General features: G+C 39.3%; 1 long non-coding RNA gene across 1 annotated transcript in view; it reads left to right on the top strand.

Annotated features, from left to right (window-relative positions):
- Positions 1–12241, top strand: part of LOC145506149 (uncharacterized) — an 18675-nt gene extending 6434 nt beyond the window's left edge. Inside the window, exons 3-4 of the long non-coding RNA XR_014053573.1 lie at positions 5238–5321; positions 11831–12241. This is a non-coding gene — a long non-coding RNA (uncharacterized LOC145506149). The remainder of the gene's footprint in view (positions 1–5237; positions 5322–11830) is intronic.
- Positions 12242–12511: the final 270 nt, after the last annotated feature.

The raw sequence follows: 12511 nt of genomic DNA on the forward strand, positions 1-12511 counted from the left end.
GGGATCTTCCCAACCCAAGGATCAAACCCAGGTCTCCCTCATTACAGGTGGATTCTGTACCAGCTGAGCCACAGGGAAGCCCAAGAATACCAAAGTGGGTATTCTTGGTACCCACTCTCTTCTCCAGCGATCTTCCCAACCCAGGAATGGAAACAGGGTCTCCTGCATTGCAGGAGGATTCTTTACCAACTGAACTATCAGGAAAACCCTTTTAAAGATTAATTGCACTGTATAATCTAAAATCATATCAACAAGCTTTTTATACTCTTACCTTAAAATCTATTGGTCTGTTTTGCATTTTGAATGGATCTTTTATTGATGCATGATTTTGTAACATCATGCATTCATCGGTCATCTGAAAAATATTGGTTCACTGAGTTATGCATTTCTTCTATAAGTTGACACACTCTTTATACAGTATCAAAAAAAATCACATTGTTAAAATAACTGCTAGTCTCATCAGAGAAGTCTTCTGGTACTAGTAAGTTGTCAAGCTTACAGTAGTGAACAGTTTTCTGAAGTTCTGCTTTTTTTGAATAAGGGTTTCTTTTGACTCCAGGTTACTGATGGTAGTGCCCATAATGCAATGCAGGGATAGAAGCAGGGAATTAGGAGACTTGTGAGTAGTGAGGGCCTTTTGTTGATGTATACTACCCAGGGCTATTTCTCAGGTTAGGCCATCTCACTGTTACCTTTTCTCGTCTGTGGACCCCTGAAGATTGCCTGACTTTTCCATTGCCACCATTAGTTAGCTAGAGACACCTTTTCATTCACCTGAATATATTCTGGGAGTCTACTTATACAGGCAGTCTGAGGGGGGCTTGGTGGGGGTCCTTCTACCCTATTCATTTGTTCAGGATGCATGCTACCATCCCAGCTGTGATGGATCCTCAGGCAGCATCTTGGGAGAGCCACAGTTTATACTGTTAGTTGATTCTGACGAAGGTTTCTCTTCCAACCCACTATGTAAAAGAATGCATTCCCATAGCCAGCCAGTCCTCCTCTTCTTGAGGCAATCAGCAAACCTTTTCTTTTTTTTTTTTTTATAAATTTATTTATTTTAGTTGGGGGCTAATTACTTTACAATATTGTAATAGTTTTTGCCATACATTGACATGAATCAGCCATGGGTTTACATGTGTTCCCCTTCCTGGACCCCCCACCCACCTCCCTCCCCATCCCATCCCTCTGGGTCATCCCATTGCCCCGGCCCTGAGCCCTTGTCTCATGCATTGAACATGGAATGGTGTTCTGTTTCACATATGATGATATACATGTTTCAATGCTATTCTCCCAGAACGTCCCACCCTCACCTTCTCCCTCAGAGTCCATAAAATTGTTCTATGCATCTGTGTCTCTTATTCTGTCTTGCATATAGGGTTATCGTTACCATCTTTCAAATTCCATATATATGCATTAGTATACTGTATTGTTGTTTTTCTTTCTGGCTTACTTCACTCTGTATAATGGGCTCCAGTTTCATCCATCTCAGTAGAACTGATTCAAATGTATTTTTTTTAATGGCTGAGTAATATTCCATTGTGTATATGTACCACAGCTTCCTTATCCATCCGTCTGCTGATGGACATCTAGGTTGCTTCCATGTCCTGGCTATTGTAAACAGTGCTGCGATGTCAGCAAACCTTTTCAATTTTTCTGAAGCTTCCTTTTTTTTTTCTCGGTAGCAACCAGATGAAATAGATATAAAAAACTCCTTATCCTTTATCCCTTTACATTCTAACAGGGATGATAAGGTCTGATAAGGTCTTATATATTGTTGAACATTGGCTAAAACTTCATTTAGGGGGAATAACAAAAGTCAGTAGTTTTCCTGGAAATTGCATCATAGGCACCAGGAGGACCTCTGAGACAGAGAGAGTTAAGGAGATGGAAGAACAGTCTCAGGAACTGAAGACCTGTTCATGAGATGAGCATTCATGGCAGTGACCTGGGCAGAAACCGTAGAACTGGATTATACTCGTCTGTATTTTTTCCCTAGGTCACTCCTACTTACTAGGTTAGGGTAAAAAAGTAGAGATTAGAGATAAAGGACCCCTCAGTAAGTGACCAGATTCAAGAAGTTTCCACCGTGTATCAGTGTACTCCAGGGAGATTTTGTTGACTTAGTTCCCCTACAATTATCCCTTTATTCTAAAGACTTGGGTTCAGGATGCAGATTTGTATATTCCAAAACTTACCTTAGTCAAAGGCATTGTTCCTTTTTTTGTTTGTTTGTTTTTTATTTCTTTCTTTTTAAATTGGAGTATAGGCGCTTTACATTGTTGTGTTACTTTCTGCTGTACAGCAAAGTGCATCAGGCACCCAAAGAACTATTTCTATGACAGAGCATTGCTAGGAAGTTCCAAGATCCTCCAGGGAGTTCTAGATGCTAGAACATCTTGTATTTGCTAAAACCATCAAAAGGCATATACCTAACCTGAAGTATGACCCAGCAGCAATGCATCATCTGGAAGCTTGATAGAAATGCAGAATCTCAGGGTCCACACCTAGACCACCTGAAAGATCGTTGGATGATCCATAAACACAGCAAAGTTTCAGAAACACTGCTGAAGATGTGTGTTTCATCCCCAAACCCTATTAAGTTTCATTGATCAATCAGAGGCCTTGTTTCAGGCCAAAAATTTATGGTTGGTTTATAATAATATTTTATTATTGTCAAAAAATATTTTAAAAATGATTGAATTGATTGAAGGGAAGATAGACTTGTGAGAACTACTATGGAAAGCTCATATCTTTTCTAACTTAGTCCTCGCACAGACTTGAAATGAGATTTAACAGATCCCTTATCAAACTGGTAGGCAACAAATAAATCCAGGGACCTATGATTATACTTACCTCATCAGAACAAAATGGCTTTATTTTTCTTTCATGTGACTATCAACAAAAGTAATTCCCAAAGCGTAGTACCAGGACCAGCAGCATCCACATCACCTGTGAACTTGTTAGTATGCAAATGCCTGGGCTAGCCCAGACCCTCTGAGTTGGATGCTCTGGGGATGGCACTCAGAAATCTGTATTTTAATAAGCCCTCCGGTAATCCTTGTGCATGCCCAAGTTGGAGACCCGTTGGTCTTGACTCATAATTATCCTCTAATACATGTTCTGTTTTTGTTCAGTTGCTAAGTTGTGTACAACTCTTTGAGGCTTCCTGGACTGTAGCCCGCTAGGCTCCTGTGTCTATGGGATTCTCCCAGGGAAGAATAGTGAAGTGGGTGGCAACCACCTCCAGGGGATCCTCCTCCGGGGGATCTTCCCCAACCAGGGATCAAACCCATGTCTCTTGGATTGGCAAGAGGATTCTTTACCACTGAGCCATCAGGGAAGCCCCCTGATAACATATTTAGCAGACTACTTAAGATTTTGTTTCTCTAGTATCTAAGGTAAGTTTCCCTAACTGGGACCCAAGTCAGCCTCTTCTCATGTCTTCGTCTGGAAAATCTAGGTGTCTGCACTAGGTGATAGCAAAAGAATAATCTTATCAAAACGTTCTTGTGGATATACAAAAAAAACAAGCCCCCCAAAACAAAAACCAGACAAAGACCAAGAGCCCTCTAGAAATGATGGTAGAGCTTGTCTTGATACAATCATCTTTAGGTAAATAAAAGAGGTTAATGACTACCTACAAAATCATATGTACTTTTTGCTAAGGTTAAGAATCTGACACTATGGTATGCCCAGGTGGCTCTTGAACACTCAATTTATTTTTATTACTGCTCCACATTAATATTTTGACTGATTAGCCTCATTGCCCAGAAACAGTTGATTTTTTTAATCTCAGCAGTAAGACATTAGACACTCCTATTAAATGCAATGTAGGGTATAAGGACTGAATCCTGAAACAGAAAAAGGTATTAGTGTAAATGAATGAAATTAGAATAAATTCCACAGTTTAGTCAATAGTAACATTCCAATGTTGGTTCTTAGTTTTGAAAAATGTACTATAGCAATGTAAAATATTAACGTTAAGGGAAACTGGGTAATGGTATACTAGAACACTCTGTATTATTTGTTTGTTTGTTTTTTTTAAAATCTCTCTCTGACCCTTCACTTAATAAAGCTGTAGCAGTATTACCAGGTAAAATAAATTAAAGAACTGCTCTCCACCAACCCAGACTGCCCATTTGTTAAGTAGACCAACGTTTAATTTATTTTGTTGGGATGCCAGCAAAGCTACTAGCAGTCACAAAACACATTTACTAAATATATAGGACAGGCAGTTAAAGCCAGAAAGGTGTTTCTTTTATTCTCCATTTCTTGAGCTTTTGTGTATAGGGTTTCCACTTGAGTACTTTGTGCTTGGTGATCTGTTGTGTTAATAATAATCCTTAAATCATTTCATGATGACTGTTCCTATCCACCCCCTCCCTCCTCCAGAGCACTTAATGCAGTGTGGTGCAGGAAGTAGGCATTCAGAGCTCAGATTTCTGTGACTAACTGACTGACTCAGTGTGCTACCTGCAATTATATTTTAAAATTTAATCAGGGCAGTTCTAGGAACTCAAGGGGATAAAGTCAAAATCAGCTATTCAAGTTAGGTTTGCATAAATTGTCTAGAGTGAATAGACTTCATCAAAACTTGTCAAAATGGAGAATTCATCAGTGGGAACCAGAATATCAGAAATTTAAATCATCCCTATGAAATACGCTTAAGACTGAAGGTGAATAGTTCGTTGTGAAGTTATCATTTCTAAAATAAATTTTGAGCTGACCAGAAAGTTACCAGTCTTAACTTTTGTGCTTTTTAAGTGGTTTGTTTTTTAAAGTAATCAAGGATCACAAATATTATCTTGTTCTGGTCGTTGATATGTGTTAAGAAATTCTAAAAAAGGCTTGTAATAGAAGGAACCATTATCTCCCCGGTCTTCCTTACTAGTATCTTTGTAAAATAAAAACCAAAGCTGTCTAAAAATACTAGGAATTATGACACAACTAACCTTAGATAGTCTCAAAGTATTTCTGATATAGCATCTCAGTCCTCCTAAAATTCCTGTAAGTAGATGCAAGGCAGGCATTTTCACCATTTTTCCAGTGGGAAAATGGAAATTCAGAGAGATTTAAAACAGCATCCATATTAAGCTATGAATTATTTCTTAGTCCATTGCTCTTTTAACTTACCATGGGTCATGCCTTTAGGTCCATATGACTTGAGTAAATGATTAACTGGACACAACCCCAAACAGCTGCATATAACTCATTTTCTTTTCTTGACTCTGCAGTGAATGCTCAGGAACAAAGCCCTTGATGAAGTCAGATGTGGATTCTGTAAAAGAGGCAGATGCATGAAGTTTGAGACAGTGAATGTGAGAGCAATATTTGTTTTTCATTTAATTATTTCAAACCATGTTTTCTCTTATGGAGATGATAGAGCTTGATAGAATTTTGGCAAAATGAATTTAAGCAAGATTTTATGTATATATATGTATATATGTATTTATATTTGATGTATTGTTTCCCATATTTATAACTAAAAAGAGATTTAACCTCAGGGGTTCCCAGTTGTAAAAAGTGGGAAAGAATTATCTTTATGATTTCCTGACATAATAAATTGAAAATTATTTGGTTGACACAGTAACAAAATTGCTGGTCAGAAGCCAGGAGAATTTCTCTTCCAGATTTCTTTCTCAGGAACAAAATAGTTTTCAAATACCTGAATAAGGGGCTTCTCTGGTGGCTCAGTGGTAAAGAATCTGCCTGCCAGTGGAGGAGACACAGGTTCGATTTCTGGTCTGGGAAGATCCCACATGGCAGTAGAGCGACTAAGCCCCTGCACCACAGCTGTGGGACCCGGGATACACACCTGCTGAGTTAATGTGCGGCACCTGCTGAAACCCGAGTGCCCTAGAGCCCGTGCTGCACAACAGGAGAAGCCACCACAAAGAGAAGCCCGTGGAGTAGCACAGCTAGAGAGTAGTTCCCACACTTCGCAACTAGAAAAAAGTCCGTGCAGCATCGAAGACCCAGCATAGCCAGAAACTAAACAAATAAATAAAATTATTTTTAAAAATGCCTGAATAAGATTTTACTTTCACACCATTCATGGGGAGATTTAGTGCCTTCTTGCATTGTACAAAATGAAGATGCACCTGATGTACTGTACATAGCTAATAAAAGATATCATCTATTTAATATTTTATTTCAAATTAACATGGCTTTCCTGGTGGTAAAGAATCTGTCTGCCAGTGTTGCCGCTGCTGCTAAGTTGCTTCAGTCGTGTCCGACTCTGTGCGACCCCATAGACGGCAGCCCACCAGGCTCCGCCATCCCTGGGATTCTCCAGGCAAGAACACTGGAGTGGGTTGCCATTTCCTTCTCCAGTGCATGAAAGGGAAAAGTGAAAGTGAAGTCGCTCAGTCGTGTCCGACTCTTAGCGACCCCATGGACTGCAGCCTACCAGGCTCTTCCATCCATGGGATTTTCAAGGCAAGAGTACTGGAGTGGGGTGCCATTGCCTTCTCCGTCTGCCAGTGTAGGAGATGCATGTTTGATCCCTGGGCCAGGAAGATCCCCTGGAGGAAGAAATGGCAACCCACTCCAGTATTCTTGCCTGGAGAATTCTATGGACAGAGGAGCCTGGCAGGCTACAATCCATGGGATTGCAAAGAATTGGATATGACTGATTGACTAACACTTTCACTTTCAAATTTAACAGAAACATTGTTATAATTGTTTTGAAACTAACATCTAACATAGATTGCTCAGGTTTGATGTTCTAGATAAGAAAATACGGTGTGTTATCTGTTCCAGAGAATGATTGTATTGTCATATCAAACACTTAAATAGGAATCATGGCGTTGATTCTTAGGCATCTTTTTTAAAAATGGAAGTCTTCCTAAACTTGGAAATGTGTTTAATGAATATAGCACATTTAGTCCATATAAACTATTAAGTAAGATTGTTCTAGTACTCATTTATTCATTCATTCTATAAATATTATAGAATACTGTAGATATACTATAGAATACTATAGAATACTATTCATTCTATACTGTACTTTCCAGGGTAAGGTATCTTACTCACCAAGTAAGGCATCCTCACATGTTATTCCAGACATGCTAAAATAGCACAGTTATTTTTCCCTAGCCAGTAATCTGATTTTACTCATTAATACACATCCCATCAAAAGATAAACTCTAAGAGATTAGGGAGGAGGGAAGGCATTTTAGTGATTTAAGTTGTCTTAAAGCTTGACTGTCATTAAGATCAATTGGCTTTAATCCTGGACATTAGGGCCAATGCTTATTTTCATGACTACAAAAACATACAGTGTCCTTAATCAATTTGTAGTAAGCACAAACTACAGAAATGTTTGGCTTTCCAAGCATCTTGTCGTATAAATAGTGTGACAATTTGGAAACTCCTAAACAAGATTATAACATATTTCGTCACATAAATCTTACTGAGTGACCAGTATGTTTAGAAAACTAGAAAAGCCAGTTTTATATGGTACCAACTTCATTTCAACTGGACTTACAGTGAGTAGATAAGTTATTTAAATTTCCTTTAACAAAGGTCAGTTTCATAGTAAATTCTCCCAACTAGAGGCAATCCCCTTCCTCTCTTAGCCACTTCAGATTAAGTAATCTCATTGGACTCTGATTTGGTTATTTCCCAATCACGAAGCTCTTGTGTGAGGAAGCATCCCTGAGTGGGTCTGGATTTCTGTTTACCCTATTTTGGGCTTCCCAGATGGCGCTAGTGGTAAAGAACCTGCCTGCCAATGCAAGAGTCACAGGAGATGCGGGTTCAATTCCTGGGTCGAGAAGATCCCCTGAAAGAGGGCATGGTAATTCACTGCAGTATTCTTGCCTGGAGAATCCCATGGACAGAGGAGCCTGGCAGGCTACAACTCATGTGATCACAAAGAGTCAGACACGGCTGAGGTGAATTAGCACGTCGGCATATTACCCTATTTCCCCCATTCATTCATCAGCTCCTTAAGGATCATTCTCTGTTGCAGTGGTTTTGAACTGTTTCTTGTGTCCTGATGATGACACCAAATAACCTGAATCCTACTGTGATAGAAACAAATTTATGTTTTCTGAATGCTTTCTGTAATTATACTTCTCATGTACTGTATTATTTAAATGACAAAAAATTGTAATACTATGGTAGGGTATACATTTTATTTCAATAAGAATGTTGGCTAACGTTTATTTAGCACTTTTTACCTGCCAACCTATGTTCTAAGTGCTTTACATCTGTGACCCATTTAATCCTCTCAATGATTCAATGCGTTGGGTACTATTATGGACCTTACTTTTATCGATTAGATGCCTGAGACACAGAGTTCGAATATTCTGGCCCAGAGTCACCTGACCAGTGCCAGGATGTACACCCAGGCAATCTGGTTCCTGCACGCATGCTCTTAGGAGATAGTGCTGTCCAGTGGTCCACCATATAGAACCAGTATTTCATTAGTAATTTATAAATAATTTGGAGTATGAACTTTACCATTACAGAAATGAAATGAAGACAAATAAAATTTGCAAAAGTAATATCAGCAAATGAAATAAGCAGGAAATGGTGCGTTGTGCTTGCAAGTAGACATGGAACTTAAGGAACAGTGAATATTCAGAGATTCTAATGAAAACCTGTGTCTTGCCTAGAACACTTTTCCTTCCCCACTGATAGTCTGCATACCCCTAACAGGGAATTAATGTGGTAGTAAACATTCTGTATGAATCCCTACTACATCTCCTGTTATATAACTCCTAGCAGAGTGAGCCCTGGGTGAATATTGGCATATGATTGGAAAATTCACTAATATATTCAACATTTTTTTTTTTAAAGATTTTTTTTGTGTGTGGATCATTTTTTTTAAAGTCTTTGTTGAATTTGTTACAATATTGCTTCTGTTTTTATGTTTTGTTTTTTTGACCCTGAAGCATGTGGGATTTTAGCTCCCCAGCCAGGTATTGAACCTGAGTCCCCTGCATTGGAAGGCGAAGTCTAACCACTGGACCACCAAGGAAGTCCCAATTCAACAACTATTTATTCAGAATCTACTCCTAAAAGCTCATGTATCTATAGGTGAGGCAAATATATGAGCAAATAATTGCAATAGAAAAATGAATTTATTTGGGGATACCATGATAAAGAGAAGTGATGGGGAAAGGATATTAGGGAGAAAAAGATATCCCTAGAGAGAAAATGTTTGATTTGGGTGAGTGGATTCTGCAGGCAGACAAGGAATAGAGAAGGTCATTCCAAGCAATGGGAGTACCATGAGTACCATGTGTAAAAACTTCTGGATATGAAATAAGGTAATGTGTTCAAGGAACTGCATGTCCCTTAGCATTATGGGAACGTACAGTGCTGAAGGAAAGGGACTGAGGATAAAGCTGGAGGGATAGGCAAGGACTGGAAGAATATAAAGGAATTGGAGAGAATGAAGGGTCAGTGAATAGTTGTAAACAGGAAAGTGACATAATGAATACTCAAAAAAATTGAACCTCAACTTCTTCCAGTTGATTGTTACACATGAACAGGGTATCAAAAAGTAATCAACCAGGGGACTTCGCTGGTGGTCAAGTGGCTGAGACTCCACACTCCCAACGCAGGGGGCCCAGGTTCCATCCCTGGTCAGGGAACTAGATCCCTCATGCCCTGCCTAAAACCCAGTACAATCAAATAAATAAATACTTTTTTTTAAAAAAGTGATCAACCATATGAGATTTATGTATATATGAAGTTGGCACCTATAGTTGGCATATATTATTTATGCCTGCCCAGCATCCATTCTTTCTGTCATTTTTTGTAATAGCAGTTAAACTTTCCTTTCAAGAGTTAACCCTTCCAATACCTACCATCTCCTGCAAGTATCAGACAAGTTATTCTACTCTCCTTAGCTGAAAAGGGATCTGAGTAAGTTTCATCCAGCTCTTCCTGGAATTTAAATTTTGTGAGGAGTGACTCAGGATGGGAAAAAATTGTAGCTGATGAACTTGGTATCAGCACCCTGAAGGAAGCCCATACTTCCTGTTACTCAGGTCATCAGAATTTCTTCAGTCTTCCCCTTCTGAAGCTAGATCTTCCCAAATTGCTTTTGGTTCCTTGAACTTCCTTCTGTGCATGCGTGCATGCTAAGTCGGTTCAGTCATGTCAGACTGTTTGTGACCCTATGGACTATAGCCTGCCAGACTCCTCTGTCCATGGGATTCTCCAGACAAGAACACTGAAGTGGGTTGCCATGCCCTCCTCCAGATCTTCCCAACCCAGAAATTGAACCCACATCTCTCATTCTCCTGCATTTGCTGGCAGGTTCTTTACCACTAGCACCATCTGGAAAGCCTGAACTTCCTATAACCTTCCAATAAATTCCACTTTTAAGGTAATACATTCTTTTCCTGCTCAAACCAGGTGCAATATGCTGCCAAGCTAAAAACCTTAATTTATACATCACCTGTGGGAATGATCTGCTTTACCTTTACCTGCGGACTTTAGCTGAAAATTTTGTACTTAGGTTGTTGTGCTCTCCCAGCCAAAGCACAGCAAGCAGCCTTTTCTCTCTGGTCTTGCTGTTGCATTAGTATTCTGGTAGGACATAGGTTCACGTCTACCTTGCTCTCAGAATCTGCAAGCCTCCCCCTCTCTCTCTTCTCCCCTCAGCCGCCAACCTAGATCAGAGGGAATCTATTTATGACAGTCTTCTTCCCTTTTTATTTTTAGCCAAGACACTTTTTCGATGTTCAGCACAGAAACATACGTCCCCTTCACAAAACCACTGTGTTCTTTTAAGATCCTGGAAGAATGATGAAAATGATTTGCTGCCATTTTCTACTTTCTGTCTTGTCCCAAAGCTACTTGGAGGCAATAAATGTATCATTCCTATGTGCCTGAGTTGGGAAGCAGGTTGAAGGTGGAAGAAAAATAAAAAGACACAGAGGAGGAAAAGAAAGGCAATTAACACTTCAAAATATTCCAGTAGCTTAATACTAAAAATAATGGTGTGTATACTGTTGCTTCAGTTGTGTCCAACTCTTTGCGACACTATCGACTGTAGCCCACCAGGCTCCTCTGTCCATGGGATTCTCCAAACAAGAATACTGGAGTGAGTTGCCATGCCCTCCTCCAGGGCATCTTCCCAACCCAGGGATCGAACCCATGTCTCATGTCTCCTGCATTAGCAAGTGGGTTTACCAGTAGCCCTACCTGGGAAGCCCCTGGTGGTTACCTTTCAAGATATTAGCATTCTTTATTTTTTCTGTTTGTGTATTTTGTTTCATTTTATACTTTACTCATGGGTGGAGGGTGTACATTTATCATTAGATGTATTGGGTTGTTTTTGTGGTTACATAGTGGCCCTTTTAAGTCCCTGTAATGCCAGCAATGATTATGCCTGTTTCACAAGATGAACAATTTTCATGCATTTTGAAATGTGAAATCATTTGAAACAGCTCTGGAAAGCCACACTTCTTGGCTTTCCAAGAATGTATGGACAACAGCCCATCCATCTTAAACACTGGATTTTGGGTCACTGGTGAGGTGCTCTTCTTAGTCATCTCTTCCATGCACACCTTCTGGTATTCAACGCTTCCTATTATGCTTTTATGTAATATCAAATCCAGATGTGGAATATATGGAGGTGCAGCAAATGACTGTGCATGTTTGAACATGTTTCATGACTGGACTTTGTAAAGGTGCACTTTCTTTCCTAAGTCTTCATTTCTGCCATGTTCTGTGATCATTTTTACCAGGTTATATAGACATCCTTATAGAACTAGGGCTTAAGGGAGGTAAATGTTTCAGGCTCTTAATTCTGGTCACACTCTCATTCACTCTTCTCATATCATCCCTTTCTTAACCACAGAACCTCGGAGCTTAGCAGGATGGAGAAGATGGAGACAAAGAAAAAGGAAAAGGCCCCAGAGGGAGAAAAAGTCATTAAAAGAAACTGGAGAAAAGAATGAGAACTTGAAAGAGAAGAAGAAGAGAACCAATACTCAAAATATTTTGAAAATTTTGAAAAGCAAAAGATTAAAATTAGTTAACAACCATTTTTACAAGTGTTGCTTATGCTTCCTCTCCTCATTTTACATCTGCTTCCTGTCCCTGCCCCCACCGCATCTATCTCCCCCTTCCCAAGTCTTTCTGATACAAGACACTTCACAAAAATAATACTGGTTTTGTACATGTTCTTTCAATGTATGTATTCTATCTATTGCTCATCATTACTTGTGTTCCTCTAATTAAATAAGAACTGCTTCTAATTGCTTTATCATTACTGGTAATGAAGTTGTCCTTCTTGTGGGGGACTGCCTGAGAGGATGACCCAAGGAGCAAATCAGAATTTGAACCTACCTCTTAATTCTCTCCTCAGGATGGAAGCAGCTTGTACTCTGGACCTCATCAAGTTGTTTTATATTCTTGTTCATGTTTATATTTTGGGTTTTTTTAAGGATTTTTTTTTTTTTACCTGCATATCCTTGGTATTATTTGAAAACTGTTGTTTGACTTCAGCTCTTTTCTTGGATATGAATATAGCCAGCAG

The sequence above is a fragment of the Giraffa tippelskirchi genome, chromosome 5, assembly GCF_054371585.1.
Source record: "Giraffa tippelskirchi isolate mGirTip1 chromosome 5, T2T-mGirTip1v1.2.pri, whole genome shotgun sequence".
Classification (NCBI taxonomy): domain Eukaryota; kingdom Metazoa; phylum Chordata; class Mammalia; order Artiodactyla; family Giraffidae; genus Giraffa; species Giraffa tippelskirchi.